The 19,637-nt window shown below is 39.1% G+C and overlaps 1 pseudogene across 1 annotated transcript; it reads left to right on the forward strand.

The window, feature by feature from the left end:
• Positions 1–16,503: 16,503 nt before the first annotated feature.
• On the forward strand, positions 16,504–18,353 carry LOC116545186 (annotated as a pseudogene). The gene has a single exon (XR_004266225.1). The product of XR_004266225.1 is annotated as a U4/U6 small nuclear ribonucleoprotein Prp31 pseudogene (transcript).
• Positions 18,354–19,637: the final 1,284 nt, after the last annotated feature.

A 19,637-nucleotide genomic window follows, 5' to 3' on the forward strand; every position in this document is an offset into this window, starting at 1 on the left:
CTAGAGTGGATGGGCAAGGGGTAATAGTTGAAGTGATAATGGTTGAGAATTTTTCAGAAATAAAAAAGATATCAGTCAGATTGAAAAGGTACATCAAGTTTTTTACAGGATCAAAAATATATATTTATTAGATAGCAGCTAAATCAATATCTAGATGCACTGGGATAAAATAAAAAACTTTTTTTTAAAAATGACGAAACACCAAAAGATTAAAAGAAAAAAAAGAAAGATTTGCTGCAAAGTAAAGACTACCAGACCAACGGCAGACATCTCTTCAGCCACAGTAGATGAGACAAACAGCTTCCACATTTTGAAGGAAAATAACAATCAGCCTAAAAATGTATACCCAGCTACCCCAGTATTCATGAGTGAAGTTACTTAAAATGATTTTATAAAATGTGGTTATTTTATAAATGCTGTTATTTCAAATAATTTTATAAAATGATATTTGATGATTGGGAAATGTTCACACTACGTTAAGTTAAAAAAAGACAAATTAAGGAGATTGACAATAGCTACAAAAATACAGTCAGTGATCTAGTGTTCAGTAGGACAATAGGGTGATTGTAGTTAATAATAATTTATGGTGTATTTCAAAATAACTGAAAGAGTGGAATTGGAATGTCTCTAATACAAAGAAAGGATCAACGCTTCAGGTGGTGGACATCCCAGTTGCTCTAATTTGATTATTACATGTTGTATGCTTGCATCAAAATATCACATGTACCCAATAAAACAGGTACAACTAACATATATCAATAATAATTAACAACAAAAATAATTTAAGGCAGGTTACAAAAGTATGTATGCTATTGTTGTAGACATATCCAATGAGATGGATAACAGAGTCGGATATATCCAGATTATACACTTATGCATGTGTATAAGACATATATACACACATCTATACACATACGTGTACATTCATGCACATATGAATGCACAGGGAAAACTGAAAGAACATACATCAAAATGGTAATAACATATCTGTTCGTTTTTGAAGGGAAGGAAAGGGTTAAAAAAAAGAGGGCAAGTTGGCAGCTGGAGAGCAGCACAGGTGTGTTGCCAGAGCAACCTGCTGAGGTGGGGGACCAGGTTAAGGCCAGAGCCCACCGCTGCTTACAGGCTGGAGTACTTACAGGTATGGATGGGAAGGGTCTGGGCGCCACGGTTTTCTACCCAGGAGGATGTTGACATAGATGTTCCTTCAGCTGGACCTTTGCTCAGCAGGGTGTGATAGGAAGTCCCTGTGCCTTGTGGGCCGCTGGTTGGGCGGGATGCTTCTCACGGCCGGACCCCCATGGGAATGTTTACTCTGACCAAGTTCTGCGAAACGGCAGGAAGCTTACAAAACGGAGCAGTTTGGACTAACAGTATGCAGATGATAGATTTAAAAATTAGTTTTTCTTTTCTTCTAAGGGCTTTTCAGTATGTTCCGTAGATTCTAAAATAAACATAGGATACTTTATCATATGTTATTTTTTTAGTATGTTCTCTTCAAAATGCATTTAAATTGTTTGACAAATTAGAAAATTGTTTCTTAAAAGCAAGGACACTTATAGACAGATCCCAATTCAGGTGAATTCAACAAATATTCTTTCAGCACCTTCTGTATGCTGCAATTATAAGGGTAGTTAAGATGAATCTAGTATAAACGCAGAGTAAAACCATGCCAAATACTTAAAGGATAACGTGATATTCTAGGCATATACAATGTTCTGAAATAATACAGAGGAGGGCATAATTAACTACACATCAGCTAGGAGGAGGTTCAAAGGAGAGGGCCTGGTGAGTAAGGCTTTTCAGGATGTAAGGGAATACAGGGAATGGCATGGGAGAAGAAAGAACTTCTCTAAAAAAGACAACAGGGCCGGGAGTGGTGTCTCCTGCCTATAATCTCACCGCTTTGGGAGGTTGAGCTGAGAGGATCACTTGAGCCCAAGAGTCCAAGACCAGCCTGGGCAACGTAGTGAGACCCCGTCTCTATTTAAATAAGTTTAATATTTCAAAAAGACAACAGAGTAAACAAGAAGCATTGAGGCAGAGAAAACACGGCATGCAAAAGAAAGTAGAGTCAAATGGGTAACGTTATTTCTAACATCAAATGATGAAAACAGCATGAGGTGATTACAATTGGCTTCAGAAAGTGGATTTAGTGACTTCAATCTTTAGTGGAAGTTCCTAGTGTACGAAATTAATTGTTGTGGTTTGGGAATAGGGGAGCTGTCAAAGGGCTAAGTATGAGAGGATCTGTAATTCAGAGAAATCACTCTGTTGGTAACATGGAGGGTGAATTTGAGGACAATGAGACTGGAGGCAGGAGCAAGGCAGTAATGAAACGGCCTCACTGTCTGGAGTCTGACCTGAAGTTTGTGGTCTCATGGCCATGCAGAACAAGGATGCGGACTCACAAAGGGTGAATTAAGAGTGGGAGTTAAATAGGCAAAGAAAAAGAAAAGCTCTCTGCTGCAGAGACGGGTCACAGAGAAAGGGATTGCCAGTCCATGGCGAAATGCAGGGGCTTTTATAGATAAGCTGGTGAGGAGGCAGTGTCTGATTTACATAAGGCATGAAAGACTAGTCAGACCAAGTGTTCCATTTGCATAGGGCATGAAAAACTGCTTAGACCAGGTGTGCCATTTGCATAGGGTGCGAAATTCTGGTCGCCCCCTCCCTAATCTTTTATTATGCAGGCGGGTTCTCTGCCTGAGCTGCGCCAAGTTGCCAATTTCTCTATTACTGCACACGTGGTAACAGAAAAGGGAAGATGGAGACTCCCCGTTGGACGTGCCTGGCCCCCAGATAGCCCTTTTCTGTTGCCACAGCCTCCAGCATTCCCTCGTGCAAGCTTCCAGCTTGCTTATCTATGTTTGCAGGTCAATTTTTCAGGCTGCTCGTTGTTAGAAAAGAATAATTTGTTGGGCTGCTTTTTGTTAGAGGAGAAGCTCTACCGAAGACTCTGTTGTCTTCACTGTCTGCCTAAATAATTTCTTTCTACCTCCTGTATCAGTAGCAATGGAGGTGAGAAGTAAAAATATGTAAAACTTGGCCACTGATTAGAAAACGTAAAAGGAGGGATCAAGGAGGAGAAAAGTGTTGGATCACACCCAGGTTACAAGCTGGAATGAGGCAAGCAGTGGAAGCATACAATATTGAACATAGAGACAGAGAAGCCCACTTGAGTGGAGAGGAATAATGGGGCATTCTAGGACAGGATGGGTTTGAGACTTCTTGATGTATCCAACTGGAAAAGTCTTGGGAGCATGAGGATTTACCAGAGCTTAGTGTGGGCAGAAGATGGGGAATGTGGAGTTGTCAGCTTGCAGGTGATGGTTGAATCCATTCTCCCGCTTGAGCAGAGAAACACACAAGCAAAGTGCTGAGAATCCTGGAGAACACCAGCATTCTCCAGTGAGCTGAAAGAGAGAATTCAGAGGAGGCGCAGAGGGAAAATTAAATGGAAGAGAGTGCTGTAGAGAGCACCGTGATCCAGGGCTTGGTCTGGAGGCAGACTGCTTGAATGACCATTTCCTATTCTGTTAATGAGAAAAAAATTATCTACCCATGCCTGGGAAAAAAAATCCTCAACAAATTAGAAACAGGAAGGAACTTCATCAACATGATACAAAGCTTCAGCGAAAACCTCACAGTCAACACATTTAATGGTGCAAGGCTGAATGCTTTCCCCCTAAGATTGGGAACAAGACAAGGATGGCCATGTTCAGCAGGTCTATTCAGCTTTGTACTAAGGTTCTGGCTGGGGCAATTAGGCCAGAGTAGAAAGGAAGAAGTAAAACTGTGTTACTCACAAATGACATGATCTCGTATATAGAAAATCCTAAGGAATCCACCAAAAATACCCTACCACTAGTCCAGCAAGTTCACAAAATCAGCATACAAAAATCAATTGTATTTCTATATACTAGCAATGAACAGTCCAAAAATGAAATTAAGAAAATTGTTCCATTTACAATAGCATCCAAAAGAATAAAATACTTAGGAATAAATTTAACTAAAAGAAAACTCGCACACTAAGGACTTCAAAACATTGTTGAAAGAAATTAAAGAAGACCTAAATAAATGAAAGATATTATTTGTTCATAGATCTGAAAACTAAATGTTATTGAGAAATCAGTATTCTCAAAATTGGTCTACAGGTTCAATCCAATTCCTACCAAAATCCCAGCTGCCTTTTGTGCAGAAATTGGCAAGTGAATCCTAAAATAAAATCTGTCAAACATAAAAATGCAAAGTACACGGAATAAGCAAAATAATCCTGACAAAGAGCAAGGTGGGAGGATTTATCTTTCTAATTTGAAAACTTACTACAAAGTAGTCAAGAGACTATGGTACCAGCATAGGACAGACGCCTAAGTAAATTTAATATCGTTGAAAGCTCAGGCCAGGTACTCTCACCTGTCACCCCAGCACTTTGGGAGACTGAGACAAGGGGATCCCTTGAGGCCAGGAGTTCAAGACCAGCCTAGGCAACATGTTGATAGCAGTTGTCTGCATGCAAAACATTTTTTGTATCAACATAAAAAAATTAATTTTAAAATGTTGTTTTCAATTAGCCAGGTATGGATCACCATACCTGGCTAATTGAAAACAACCTCAAGTGGTAGGATCACTTGAGTCTAGGAATTTGAGCCTTCAGTGAGCTGTGGCTATTGGCTACCACACTCCAGCACAGGCAACAGAGAGAAATCATGTCTGTAAAGAAAAAAAACAGTAAATAAAAAGCCTGGGATGGTGGCTAACACCTGATATCCCAGCACTTTGGGGGGCCAATGAGAGAGAATCCCTTGGAGCCAGGAGTTGAGATCAGCCTGGGCAACATAACAAGACCCTGTCTCTACAAAAATAAAATAAAAAATTAGCCGGGCATGGGTGGCACACACCTATAGTCCCAGCTACTTGGGAGGCCGAGAGGAGATGATGACTTGAGCTCAGGAGTTCAAAACCAGTCTGGGCAACATAGTGAGACCCTGCCTCAAAGAAATTAATTAGTGAATTTAAAAACTGAAAGCCCAGAAATAAACCCTTACATTTTCAATTGATTTGACAAAGGTATCAAGAAAAAGCATTTGGAAAGAAATAGTCTTTCTCTCTCTTTCTTTCTTTCTTTCTTTTTTCTCTTTCTTTCTTTCTTTCTTTCTTTTCTTTCTTTCTTTCTTTCTTTCTTTCTTTTTTCTTTCTTTCTTTCTTGTTTTTTAAGAGATGGGTATCTCACCATGTAGCCCAAGCTGGTCTCGAACTCCTGGACTCAAGTAATCCTCCTGCCTCAACTTCCCAAATACTGGGATTACAGGCGTGAGCTGCTACACCCAGCCAGGAATAGTTGTTTCAACAAACAGTGGTGGAACAAGTGGATATCCATGTGCAAAAAAGTTAATTTGAGTTCCTAACCACCACTACACACAAAAATTAACTGAGAATGAGTCATAGACCTAAATATAGGAACTAAAACTGTAAAACTCTTAGATGAAAACATAGAAGTAAACCTTTGTGATCTCATGTCAGGCAATGATGCCTTAGATACAACACCAAAACCACAAGTGAGAAAGTGAAAAAATGGCAAATTGGACATCAGCCAAATTAAAAACTCTGGCACATCAAAAGACACAAGAAAGGGAAAGACAACCCACAGAATGGGAGAAAATATTTATAAATCATATATTAATAAGTGACATATCCAGAACTCTTATAACTCAATATTAAGAGACCATCCTGGCCAGGCATGGTGGCTCATGCCTGTAATCCCAGCACTTTGGGAGGCCAAGGTGGGCAGATCACTTGAGGACAGAAGTTCGAGACCAGCCTGGCCATCATGGTGAAACCCCATCTTTATCAAATATACAAAAAATTAGCAAGGCATGGTGGTGCATGCCTGTAATCCCAGCTACTTGGGTGGCTGAGGCATGAGAATTGCTTGAACCAAGGAGGCGGGGATCATGCCACTGCACTTCATCCTGGGTAACAGAGAGAAACTCTGTCTGTCTCCAGAAAATAAAGAGAGAGAGAATCCCATTTAAAAATGGGCAAAGAACTTGAACATTCATTCATCCAAAGAAGATATATTCAAATCCAATAAGCACATTAAAAACGGCTCAATGTCACAAATCACTAGGAAAATGCAATTCAATTCACAATGAGAAGTCATTTCACACCTGCTAGAATGACTATAACCAATGAGACAAATAATATCAAGTGCTGGAGAGGATATGGCATGGGTTCCTTGGCTCATGGTCCTGCAGCACATAGACCTCTGCTCCTGTGGCCACACCTCGATGTCCAACTTTGGCTTTTCTGCTTCCCTTTTATGAGGACTCCTGTGACCACATCTGACCCATCCAGGTCACCCAGGAGAATCTCCCCATCTTAACATCCTTAGTTGAATCACATCTATAAAGTCCCTTTTGCCAGGTAAGAAACTCATAGTTTTTAGATTAGGTTGTGAGCATCTTTGGGAGGCCATTCAGCCTAGCACAGTGAGATATACATGTATCTTTAATTTTTGTTTATTTTTTAGTGACAGGGTCTCACCATGTTGCCCAGGCTGACCTCAGACCTCTGGGCTCAAGTGATCTTCCTGCTTTGGGCTTCCAAGTAGTTAAGACTACAAGCAGACGGCCAGGCTCAGTGGCTCATGCCTGTTATCCCATCACTTTGGGAGGCCGAGGTGGGCAGATCACCTGAGGTCAGAGTTCAAGACCAGCCTGACCAGCATGAAGAAACCCAGTCTCTATTAAAAATACAAAAATATTAACCAGGCGTGGTGGTGCATGCCTGTAATCCCAGTTACTCAGGAGGCTGATGCAGGAGAATTCCTTGAACCTGGTAGGCGGAGGCTGTAGTGAGCGGAGATCGTACCACTGCACTCCAGCCTGGACAACAAAAACAAAACTCCTTCTCAAAAAAAAAAAAAAAAGACTACAGGCAGACACAACTGTTCTTGGCTTATATCTAATACATCAATAAGAAAACAATTTGATTTTTTTTAATGAGTAAAAGGTTTGACCTGGCACTTCACCAGAAAAGCATACAAAACAGCAAAAAAAAAGGTGCCTGAAAAGATTCAGAACATCATTATTCATTAGGGAAATGCAATTTGAAACCACCATGATATGATACGGCATACCCACCAGAATGGGTGAAATCAAAAGACACATCTGTGTTGGCAAGGCTGCAAAGCAGGGGAACTCTCACATGCTGCTGACGGACATGCAAGATGGCACAGCTGCAGAGGAAAACAGTTTAACAGCCCCTTATAAAGTCAAGCATAGGACTCAGAGATCCTTTCCCTAAGTGTTTAAGACAAATGAAAGCAGATTTCCCACAACGATCTGCTCAACAATGTTCTGGCAGCCTCCTGCCGCTCCCCGCAAACTGGCAGCAGCCCACATGGCCTTCAGCTAATAAACGGGTAAACAAACTGTGGTACATCTATGCAGTGGAATATGTTCAGTAATAAAACAGGGCAACTTACCAATACACACCTCACATGGATAACTCTCAAGAGCTTTACACTAAGTGAAATGAACCAGACACAAAAGATACCTACTGTAAGGTTCTTTTACCTGAAATTCTAGAAAAGGTAAAATGACAGTGTGAGAAAGCAGGTCTGTGGAGACTGAGGTCCAGGAGGGAGGCTACCAGGCAGGAGCCCTAAAGGGCACACAGGAACTTTGAAGGATGCTGGAAATGCTCTGTGTCTTCATTGTGATGACCACACGGCTGCCTGCATTTATCAGAACTCATCGAGCTGCACACCTAAAGCTGGTGAATTTTAACATATGTCAACTATACCTCAACAAAGCTGGTATTAAAAATCAATTGCACAACAAAATCAATTACACTGTTGCACAACAATGTGAATACTCTTAATGCCACCGTCCTGTACAATTAAAAATTGTTAAAATGGTAAATTTTATGTTATATATATCATATCACAATTAAAATAAATAACCCCCCTAAATTAATTGCATTTCATATACTGACAATAAACAATTGGAAAATACACTTTTGAAAGGACCATTTACTAGGAATAAAACTAAAGTAGGCAAGACCTCTACACCAAAAAATATAAAACACAAACCATTGCTGAGGGAAAAAATGAAAGAAATACCTAATTAATGGAAGATTATATCATGTTCATGGATTGGAAGGCTCGATATTTTCAGATGCCAAATCTCTCCAATTTGATGTATGGATTCAGTGGAATGCCAATCAAAACCCCAGCATTTTTTGGATATATATTGAAGATGACTCTGTAGTATACATGGAAAATCAAAGAATCAAGAACACCCAAGGCAGCCCTGAAAAAGAACAAAACTGAAAGATTTAACTCCCAGACAGGAACACTTGTTTTAAAGCTGCAAGAACGAAGTTACCATAGTGCTGGCACAAGGATGTATTCTAAGACCAATGGGTCAAACAAGAGTGCACAGATGTGAAAATGCAGTGACACCTGACAGACGACACAGGAGCCAGCACAGTTAAGTGGGGATGGGTTGGCCTTTCAAGAAACGGCCCTGGGTTAACCCCATATACATATAGAAAAATATAAACCATGACTCTCCACCTCAGTCCTGATGTAAATAAATCTGAGATGGATCCTAGACTAAAACATAAAAGGCAAAAAAAAAAAAAAAAAAATCAATCTCTGTTAAGCATGGCATATTGAAGAAAAAAGTTCTAGAATTTTTTAAAAGATTAAAATGAAAGGATAGACAAATATTTTTATACAAGACACACATAAAAAATCACTATGAAAATAAGTAAATAAAAATAATAATATATTGACAAGGTTGTTAAAATACGGTAAAAGTAGATTAATAAACTGAACTTTATTAAAATAAAAATATGTGGTTCATGAAAAAATACCATTATCTGAGTGAAAAGACATGTTACAGAGCAGATTATTATTACAATATATGTCTTTCAAAGCAAATATTATCTAGAATATATCAAGAAATCCCACAGGTTAACAACAAATGACAGTCAATAGAAATCTCTTTAAATGGGCCAAAGGTTTGAACTGATATTTCACAAAAGAGGCGATTCACACAGCCAAAAGTATATGAAAAACTGTTCAACTTCATTAACTATCAAGAAAATACAAATGAAGCTAAGCACAGTGTGTGTGCCGGTGGTCCCAGCTACTCCAGAGGCTGAAGGACAATTCCTTGAGCCCAAGAGCTGGAGGCTTCAATAAGCTTTGATCACACCACTGCACTTAGCAACAGAGTGAGACCCTGTCTCAATAAAAAAAAAAAAAAAAGAAAAGAACTGACAATACCACGTGTCGGCAAGAGTGTGGAGCTACTAGTGTTCTTGTCCACACTCGGTGGGAGTGCAGCTTGAACCACAACTATAAGAAATTTTCATTATCTGCTAAAGCTACACATAAGAAAAAACCATGACCCAGCAATTCCATTTCTTAAGTATCTACCAAACTGAAATGAGCATTTATGTTCACCAAAAGTCATACACAAAAATATTCAGAGAAACTTCATTTATCATCACAAAAAAACTAGAAGGAATAGAATGGGTACAGTGTGGGGTGCTCAGACCATGGAAGATGATGAGGCGGTGAAAGGTAATGAGCTCTTCTTGTCCGCCACAAGATGGATGAATTTTACAGACATCATGTAGGGGGAGGGGAGCCAGTCACAAAACAGTTGGCACTGTACAATTCCTCTCATTCCCATTGATTTCAGAACCAGTGTTTGAGGGCTACTTCATTGTGGTGAAAAGTAAATCAGGAAAGACACGGACATACCAATTTATTGTCAAGGGATAAGGTAACCAAGTGCTATTTGTAGTTGTCCTGTGTAGATAAAGGATTCACAGGATGGACCAAAACAAAATTAACTGGAATCCTCTTAATGTTTAAAAAAAAAAAAAAAAAGTCTTCTATGATTTGAGAAATTTTTATTTTCTTTTTGGGGAATTATTTTCAATGCCTTTAATCCTTTTTTAGTGTTACTGTTTGTCTCAAATTTCTAATAATAATTTTTTAAAAGCTAACATTTTTGAATTTCAATTAGTGTGATAAGCTCTGCATATGTGATTGCTACAGTGCTATTAGATGGGAGCGACCATCACCTCTATTTTATAAAGAAAGACAATAAGACACAGATAATTGAAATAACTTATCAGCAGTTATGGAGCTTGTTGATGACAGAACTAGGATTTAGACCTACGCTGTTCAGCTTCAGAGCTACTCTCCTAATCAATAACTCTCTTGCACTTTACATAAACAGTTAAAAATATTAATATTTGCCATATGTGTTAAACACATATTGATTACGTGCAAATTACTTACGTTTGAGTATTTTCAGGAGGCTATTAAAGACATATTGGGTAAAGGGCTGTCTAACAAACAGGCAAGGGGAGTTCTTAAGGATGCCCCAGAGACTCTTGGAAAACAGTTTTTAGCCCCCCCTTTTTTTGGTGGTCTTTAACATTTTCTTTGGACTCTAGCAAAACAATCCTAAAATTTTTCTGAGTTTCAGTGAAGAGCAGTTGAGCTTGTGCCAGAATTTAATATACGTAATAGATGAGAGATTGTAGATTATCTATGCTAAAAATGATGATGGGATAAACAGAACAGCTTGGACAAATCCAGGATCTTAAACAGGTTTCACTAGAAAACCCTACACAAAGCCAGAACTTGCAATGCCATTGACATCTCATTTATTGATCTGTGCAACAGGCTGATTTTAAAAAACTACAACACATTGATTAGGAGAGCAAAAATGCTTCTCAAGCATGGCCTTTGAAAAAAGCTTGCTAACCAAAGGCTAACATGGAACCGGGGTTCCTTAGCACTATGTCAGGTTATAATCCATGATTCTGAGTTCTTGAAATTTCCTTAATATATTCTGGGTAGATTTACATTACAATGTAAATCAGTACCAAGGCCAGGCACTGCGGCTCACGCCTATAATCCCAGCACTTTGGGAGACCGAGGCGGGTGGATCGTGAGGTCAAGAGATCGAGACCATCCTGGTCAACATGGTGAAATCCCGTCTCTATTAAAAATCAGCTATTTAGCTGGGCATAGTGGCGTGCGCCTGTACTCCCAGCTACTCGGGATGCTAAGGCAGGAGAATTGCTTGAACACAGGAGGCAGAGGTTGTGGTGAGTCGAGATCACGCCATTGCACTCCAGCCTGGGTAACAAGACCAAAACTCCATCTCAAAAAATATATATAAAAAGTAAATCAGTATCAGTAATAATAATATCCTGCCAGGCTGTCAGGCAGCTAAACTGGAACTATGCTTGCTACAAAGTTATTTCTGGACAGACTGTGAGAGCAATGTGCCTAGAAGTTCACATCAATTGTGTTATACTGTGTCTCAAATTGTATGATACTGTGTCTGTGAATTGCTTCTTTAGTAGTTCCCGGGATTTCGCTTGGAATGGCTAGAGAAAACAAGAGCAAATTAGGTTAGTAAACGAACTAATTCGTAGTAAATAAACCAATTTAGTAAACAAACTAATTCATGGATGAATTGGGCTTTTAAGAGGGAAGAACAATATTACATCCAAATCACTAGTTTTATTAATTTCTAGCAGTGATAGACTTACTATTGCTCTATTGTTTTCTGATGCCTACCCTTGTTATGCATATTGTTAAATGACCAATATTATATATGAAGTAGACTAAAAAAATTTTACTCAAACTTCAGTCATATCATAATTGTGATAATTTTTGTTTTATATTCTAAACTAAAATATATTTGCATTCTTAAACTAAAAAAAAAAGAAAAAAAAAAAAAAGAGGGAAGAACATTTACCTACAGGTGAATACATTTTAATAAATTGCCTTAGCATCCATGGAAAGCTTTCAAATACCAAACAAGGGGAGAATATATATTCAAGCTACATGTCTCATGGGCATGTGTTACCCTGCCAATAACACTAGGATGTAAGTTTTACTGTATAAATAAAAAAACATTAAGAACAAATAATAATAAATGTTCAGGCATGACGTTTGTGGCTGAATCTTGGCCTTCTATTTGATCATCAAATGTGACAATAATTTTAGTGATATGAATTGAGACAGAATCTCAAACGTGTTATGAAATTTTTTATAGAAAAAGATGAGTGGTAAGGAAATAGCACAGACTGTGGAGTGAGTCAGATCTGAGTCTGAATTTTAGTTTCATCAATTACAGTGTGGAGAAGTGAGTTACTTGTCTTCAGTTTACCAACCAGGGTCACTGGGAAAAATAAATGACATAATGCATGTAAATAGCTTATATATCTATAGTGTGTGTGTGTGTGTGTGTGTGTGTGTGTGTGTTTTCAACAATTAGGAAAAAAGCATTATAATCTAAATACTTAATATTATTCATTTTATGATATACAACTTTTACATTTGTTATCTATTAACAACAACCAAAAAAAAAAAAAACCCTCTAATTAACTGGATTTGCCTTTAGTTGAAACTTTAAAAACTTGTGCTGCAGTTTTTGTGTTTTAGGAGAAAATGTGATTCTTATTCAACCCCATCCAGTACGGTTTTGTAATTTTGGCCAAAGCATGACCAGCTCATACCGATCCCCATAGCCTTTATAAATATTGAGTGGTAAATGAAAAATGGTGTTTCACATATTGATCTGGAATGTTTCAAGTTCCTGAATCTCCCAAGGTTTATATACATAATATGTTTTCTGAGAAACAAGGAGGTGCTGCATCCAATTGTTATAATGCTTCTATCAAATTATAATGTAATTTTTAAACTTAATTATTAAATCATATTCACGGAGATTTCAAATTATTTTAGATGGGGCATTACCCTGAATTTGACTTTTTTAAAAGCAGCCAAATCTTCCTGACAGATCAAATGCCCAATTTAACCTAAATTGTGTGAGGAATCTAAACCCTCACCCATAGGTGAAATTGTCCAATTGAATTTTTTTAGACTGGGTTACTCACAGTTTGGAGATTTCATAGATAATTTCTGAAGAAGACCATAAAATATTGCTATAATATTGCTTATCTCTAATCATAAATACACCTTCACCCATTAGGTGCAGCTGTGGTTAATGTGTGCAAGAGAAACCCAAATCTGGGTGGGCAGAGAGCATTTTTCTTCAAGCACTTGTGAGAAAGACAACAACAAAATATGGGATCAATTTATTGCACAGGTACAGACCATGATCTTTACTAAAAAAAAAAAAGTTCTCACTTTACATTAATATTCTTCCTTTAATTTATAAAACAGGCTTAACAATACTATTTTCATTTTATTGATAATGGAGATTGCAGGTAAATAAGAATGAAAAGAAAATAGAGTGATTTACAATAGTTTTTTCATTCCATAGGCCATGTAAATTGTTATCCACCTATAGATTCATGGGATTTTCAGAATCTGGAAGATTATCATTGGCTTTATTGGTTTATATGCTGTCTAGGTGGTCTCCCTGATTTTTCTTTGGAAAATCACTAATCATCCTTTAAATGAGTCTGTGATATTGCTCTCCATGCCACATGGAATTGTTTTTATGAAAACAGCTTATTTGAAATCATCTGCAATTCAGAGCACCCACTGTATTCCTCTAAACTTGCAGTTCATATTTGACATCATCATTTACTCTCTCCTTCTGCAGCATCTTAACCTTAAGTGACAACTCTTCCTATCTCTTTGAGAATTGCCTTTCAACTACCCAAAGTGAAGCTTGTGTACACCACATGATTCATATTTTAAGTCCAATTGTCCTAAAGTTACCCGTTACATTTACCGAATATCCCCTAGGTAAATATTGTATAAATAGTTGGCAAGGAGGAGCAGTAACCTGCCTTTATACAGGAAACACAGGCAAAGAAAGATACAGTGGAATCCTTCCGCATCAGCAGTACATTATTCTGTTGGGTGGTTCTGACATAGTTCAGTCATCCACGTTACCCAAGGATGGGCATTCGTTCAGCTAATGTCTCATTGTTTCATCCTGTGTGGAAAATACAGCAATAAACAATTTTTTAAAACTACCTTTATATAGGAGATGTTTTATTCATTTGAAATAAATCTCTCAGAGGAAGCTTCCTGATTCAAAGGAAATATAGATAAATGTTCATAAATAGTTAATTTAAATTTTAAGTCTTGATGTCCTAAAGGTTTTTAAGCTTTCAAATTTCTGTCAGAAGTATATGAGAATGCTATATTTCCCAAATTACTTCCAGCAATAGAGTTAGAAGCTTTAAAAATGTTTGCCATTTTGATATACCCAAATTTAGCTTGTTTTAACTTATGTTACCTAATTACTAGTTGGTTTGAGTAACTTTTCATATTTTTGTTATCAATTTGGAACTGAGAACTCTTAATTACCTGTATTTTACTGTTCATATAGAAGCAAAACTTTCTTTTATTATAAATGTTGCCTTTGCTTCTCCAAGCAATTTTTTTTCAAGCTCATTATTTAGCCAACTCATTTACTATTTTGTGGCATTTTTGACACACCCATCTTCCTTACATTTCTGGGTTTCCAGCCTTAAAAAATGTCTCACCTGCCCCTGTGTTGTACGTGGGGCTGTCTAAGTATGCTCTTAAGATTGTTTAAAGTTTTCTAATAGAAATAAACTTGATTTGTGATGATATTCTAAAATAGGGAATTGTTCTTCCAGTTGTGTGCTGAGTTGTGTTAGCAGCGATCTCACAATTTTGCTCTCTCTCTCTTTATTGTAAATCATGCCCACAAAAATTTTATCTATTTTGTTAGTTCTTATTTTTATTATATTCTTTCTTATATTACTTTGTGCACCTAAATCATTTATTTCATCTTTTATCATATTAATTCATTTTTCTAATATATGTAGTTGCTTTTTTGTGTTTAAAAAATATATTAGCTGTTTCATTCAGTAATAGGCGCACTCAAGGTTTTACAATTTTTTTAACTACAGCTGAACACCATTGATTGTGATGCAAAGCACTTTTTCCTTTAATACCCAGATTTCTGTTGGTTTACTTTATATTTTCTGTTTGATTCAAGGATTCCTGAAAAATGATTTTCTCTTAATTTAGAAATAATAGTTTCTTTTGGTTACTTTTTATTATTTTATTTTAATTTGACGGTATTATAATTACAGAAAGTAAAAATGCTTTTGTTGTTGATGTCATTAATAGTTGTTAGATCAGAGAAGCACATACTCCGGAACCAGAACATGTACTTAGCCCCACTATCTTTTAGCTGTGTGACTTTGGACAGATTATGATGCACCTATTTAAATCTATTCGTCTATATAACAGGATAATAGTAGCTCATATGATAGTTTGGAGCATCAAATAAATTGATATGTTCTATTAACATTTTAAATTTGGAGTAAACACTTTTTATTATAAAACATAATGAAATTTCTATTTCTCTAATTACTGATGCTATTGATGATAGATTACCTGCAGATTTCATATTTTAAATTAGCAATTTACCTTAAAAGTGCTTGTTTTGGTGTTGCACATTTGCTGAGTGCTTACTGCCATTCCAGGTGATTACAATTTCCTCCTCTGAAAATGCCGTTCAGCTCCATTTCCATCCTTTAATCTCTTCCCATCTACAATGTTTCCAGGAGAATTTCCTTGAAATCTGTAAAATGCAGATTATATCCTTACTATATTTAAAATGCTTATGTAAATACTCCCCTCCTTCTCCTACTCCTTTAATTCTTGGCCATTTTTACAAGTTTATGAGGTACACCCATGGGATGGGGGGGTGTTATATTAATAGGAAAACTGTGTATTTTAAAAACTTAAAACTCTTGGATCCCTCACTTTTTCACTATATCTTCTCTTTATTTTTCTGCTGAAAAATGGTTGTGTTTCTCAAATTGTAAATAGAAGTCTTCCAACACTACCATTCTGGATTGCTCACATTTCATGTCAGTGTAATTCTTATGGAATTTGAGACAGGTAATTATTGTATTTTATGGACAACCTGGAGATATATAGCAACTTACTGGAAAGAAGCTCATTGAGCTGGCACTACGCACAAAATCTAAATTAATTATTGATAATTTAATACAACTGGGAACATTGGCAAGTGCAAAAATTATTACTGAGAAAGGTACAAGAGCTCACGTAGTGCGTGTTCAATACTTGTTAAAAGAATTAATAAAAGGGAGAGAGTGAGATTATTATTGAATTTGGTATGGCAAAGTCAAATTTAATTACTAATTATTTCTTGTTACTTAAAAATGGGTTGGAATTATAACATTATAAGGTGCTATATGTAAATATACTTGATGAGTATTGTGATGGAGTTCACAGTGGGCGAGTTGGTTACATGTATACTGCTGTGGGTGGGAACTTATCTAGACATGTTTAATCTGCTGTGTTCATCATTTCTTACAGGTGTGCAGCTCAGTGAGAAAGACCCCAATTTTTATCACTCAATTGCTTGGAAGAGTGAACTTGGAGAACATGGATCTTCTCTATGGAAGATGGATATCTTATTTTGGAACTGTAGGTTTGACTAAAGAATATATGTTTCAGGGGACGCTTATTTCTTAGAAACCATGGTGCACAGGGAGGAGAGGCCTCGGGATGTCTCTGGCAGATGAGCTCTTAGCCGATCTTGAAGAGGCAGCAGAAGAGGAGGAAGGAGGAAGCCATGGGGAGGAGGAAGAGGAGCCAGCGATCAGGATGTGCAGGAGGAGAGATAGCTGGATCTTCCCGGGGATTCGGTCAAGGCCATCGCCAAGCTACAGGACAGTAAGATGTTTGCTGAGATTATGATGAAGATTGAGGAGTATATCAGCAAGCAAGCCAAAGCTTCAGAAGTGATGGGACCAGTAGAGGCAGCCCCTGAATACCGCGTCATTGTGGATGCCAACAACCTGACCATGGAGATCGAAGACGAACTAAACATTATCCGTAAGTTCATCTGGGATAAGTACTCGAAGAGATTCCCCGAACTGGAGTCCTTGGTCCCCTATGCAGTGGATTACATCTGCATGGTCAAGGAGCTGGGCAACAGCCTGGACAAGTACAAGAACAATGAGAACCTGCAGCAGATCCTCACCAATGCCACCGTCATGGTCGTCAGTGTCACCGCCTCCACCAGCCAGGGGCAGCAGCTGTCGGAGGAGGAGCTGGAACGGCTGGAGGGGGCCTGCGACATGGCACTGGAGCTGAACGCCTCCAAGCACCGCATCTACGAGTACGTGGAGTCCCGAATGCCCTTCATAGCGCCCAACCTGTCCATCATCATCGGGGCGCCCACGGCTGCCAAGATCATGGGTGTGGCCGGCGGCCTGACCAACCTCTCCAAGATGCCCGCCTGCAACATCATGCTGCTCGGGGCCCAGCGCAAGACGCTGTCGGGCTCCTCGTCCACCTCGGTGCTGCCCCACACCGGCTACATCTACCACAGCGACATCGTGCAGTCCCTGCCCCCGGATCTCCAGGCAAAAGCGGCCCGGCTGGTGTCTGCCAAGTGCACGCTGGCAGCCCGTGTAGACAGTTTCCATGAGAGCACGGAGAGGAAGGTGGGCTACGAACTCAAGGACGAGATCGAGCGCAAATTCCACAAGTGGCAGGAGCCGCCGCCTGTGAAGCAGGTGAAACCGCTGCCGGCGCCCCTGGATGGGCCACGGGAGAAGCGAGGCGGCCGCAGGTACCGCAAGATGAAGGAGCGGCTGGGGCTGACCGAGATCCGGAAACCGGCCAACCGCATGAGCTTCGGAGAGATCCAGGAGGAGCCTACCAGGAGGACCTGGGATTCAGCCTGGGCCACCTGGGCAAGTTGGGCAGTGGGCGTGTGCGGCAGACACAGATCAACGAGGCCACCAAGGCCAGGATCTCCAAGGCGCTGCAGCGGACCCTGCAGAAGCAGAGTGTGGTATATGGCAGGAAGTCCACCATCCACGACCACTCCTCGGGCACGGCCTCCAGCGTGGCCTTCACCCCACTCCAGGGCCTGGAGATTGTGAACCCACAGGCCGCAGAGAAGAAGGTGGCTGAGGCCAATCAGAAGTATTTCTCCAGCATGGCAAAGTTCCTCAAGGTCAAGGGCGAGAAGAGTGGCCTCTTGTCCACCTGAATGATGGCGTGTGCCCAAGGTGGCTTCCCACTGAAGGGACGTAGAAGTCCAGGCCTTCTGAAGGGCTGGGATGAGGGTTAGGGGTTGTGGCAACGAGAGCCTTCCCTGCCGCCCACCGCGGTGCCGGATTGCCCAGCCAGAGGCCTCGGAAGAAGCCTGGCCCGGCCCCCTCCAGGACTGAGCTGACCGCCCTGGATGGGTTAGAGCAGGTCTTCCATCGTGTCTTGTCTTTTTTATTTTAACTTAGAAAGGAGATACTTTTTTGAAAAGAGTACAATTAAAAAGCACATTATCAAGAAAAAAGAAAGAATATATGTTTCCATTTCATTTTCAGGTAATGTAGATTGCCCTTTGAAAATTTCTGGTCATTTTTACTATAATACATGTTTAGCATTACTATGCCTGAGATGCTAGAAAATGTCCTAGACTAATAACAAGGTCTGAAATTGAGGCAGCAATTAATAGCCTACCAGACAAAGAAAGTCCAGGACCAGATGGGTTCACAGCCAAATTCTACCAGAGGTGCAAAGATGAGCTGGTACCATTCCTTCTGAAATTATTCCAAGCAATACAAAAAGAGGGAATCCTCCCTAACTCATTTTATGAGGTCAACATCATCCTAATACCAAAACCTGGCAGAGACACAACAAAAAAAGAAAATTTCAGGCCAATATCCCTGATGAACATAGATGCAAAAATCTTCAATAAAATACTGGCCAACCAAATCCAAAAAGAAGATCGTGATCCATCACGATCAAGTAGGCTTCATCCTGGGGATGCAAGCCTGGTTCAACAGATGCAGATCAATAAACGTAATCCATCACACAAACAAAGCAAAAGGCAAAAGCCACATGATTCTCTCAATAGATGCAGAGAAGGCCTTTGACAAAATTCAACAGCCCTTTATGCTAAAAACTCTCAATACACTAGGTACTGATGAAACATATCTCAAAATAATAAGAGCTATTTATGACAAACCCACAGCCAATACCATACTGAATGCACTGGAAGCATTCACTTTGAAAACAGGCACAAGACAAAGATGCCCTCTCTCATCACTCATATTCAACATAGTATTGGAAATTCTGGCCAGGGCAACCAGGCAAGAAAAAGAAATTAAGGGTATTCAATTGGGAAAAGAGGAAATAAAATTGTCTCTATTTGTAAATGACATGATTGTATATTTAGAAGACCCTATCGTCTCAGCCCAAAATCTCCTTAAGCTGACTTTGTTGCAACTTCAACAAAGTCTCAGGATGCAAAATCAATGTGCAGAAATCACAAGCATTCCTATACACCAATAATAGACAAATAGCCAAATCATGAGTGAACTCTCATTCACAATTGCTGTGGAGAGCATAAAATATCTAGGAATATAACTAACAAGGGATGTGAAGGACCTCTTCAAGGAGAACTACAAACCACTGTTCAAGGAAATAAGAGGACACAAACAGATGGAAAAACATTCCATACTCATGGTTAGGAAGAATCAGTACCATGAAAATGGCCATACTGCTCAAAGTAATTTATAGATTCAATGCTATCCTCATCAAGCTACCATTGACCTTCTTCACAGAATTGGAAAAAAAA

The sequence above is a fragment of the Sapajus apella genome, unplaced genomic scaffold (assembly GCF_009761245.1).
Source record: "Sapajus apella isolate SASKATOON/1434 unplaced genomic scaffold, GSC_monkey_1.0 scaffold250, whole genome shotgun sequence".
Classification (NCBI taxonomy): Eukaryota; Metazoa; Chordata; class Mammalia; order Primates; family Cebidae; genus Sapajus; species Sapajus apella.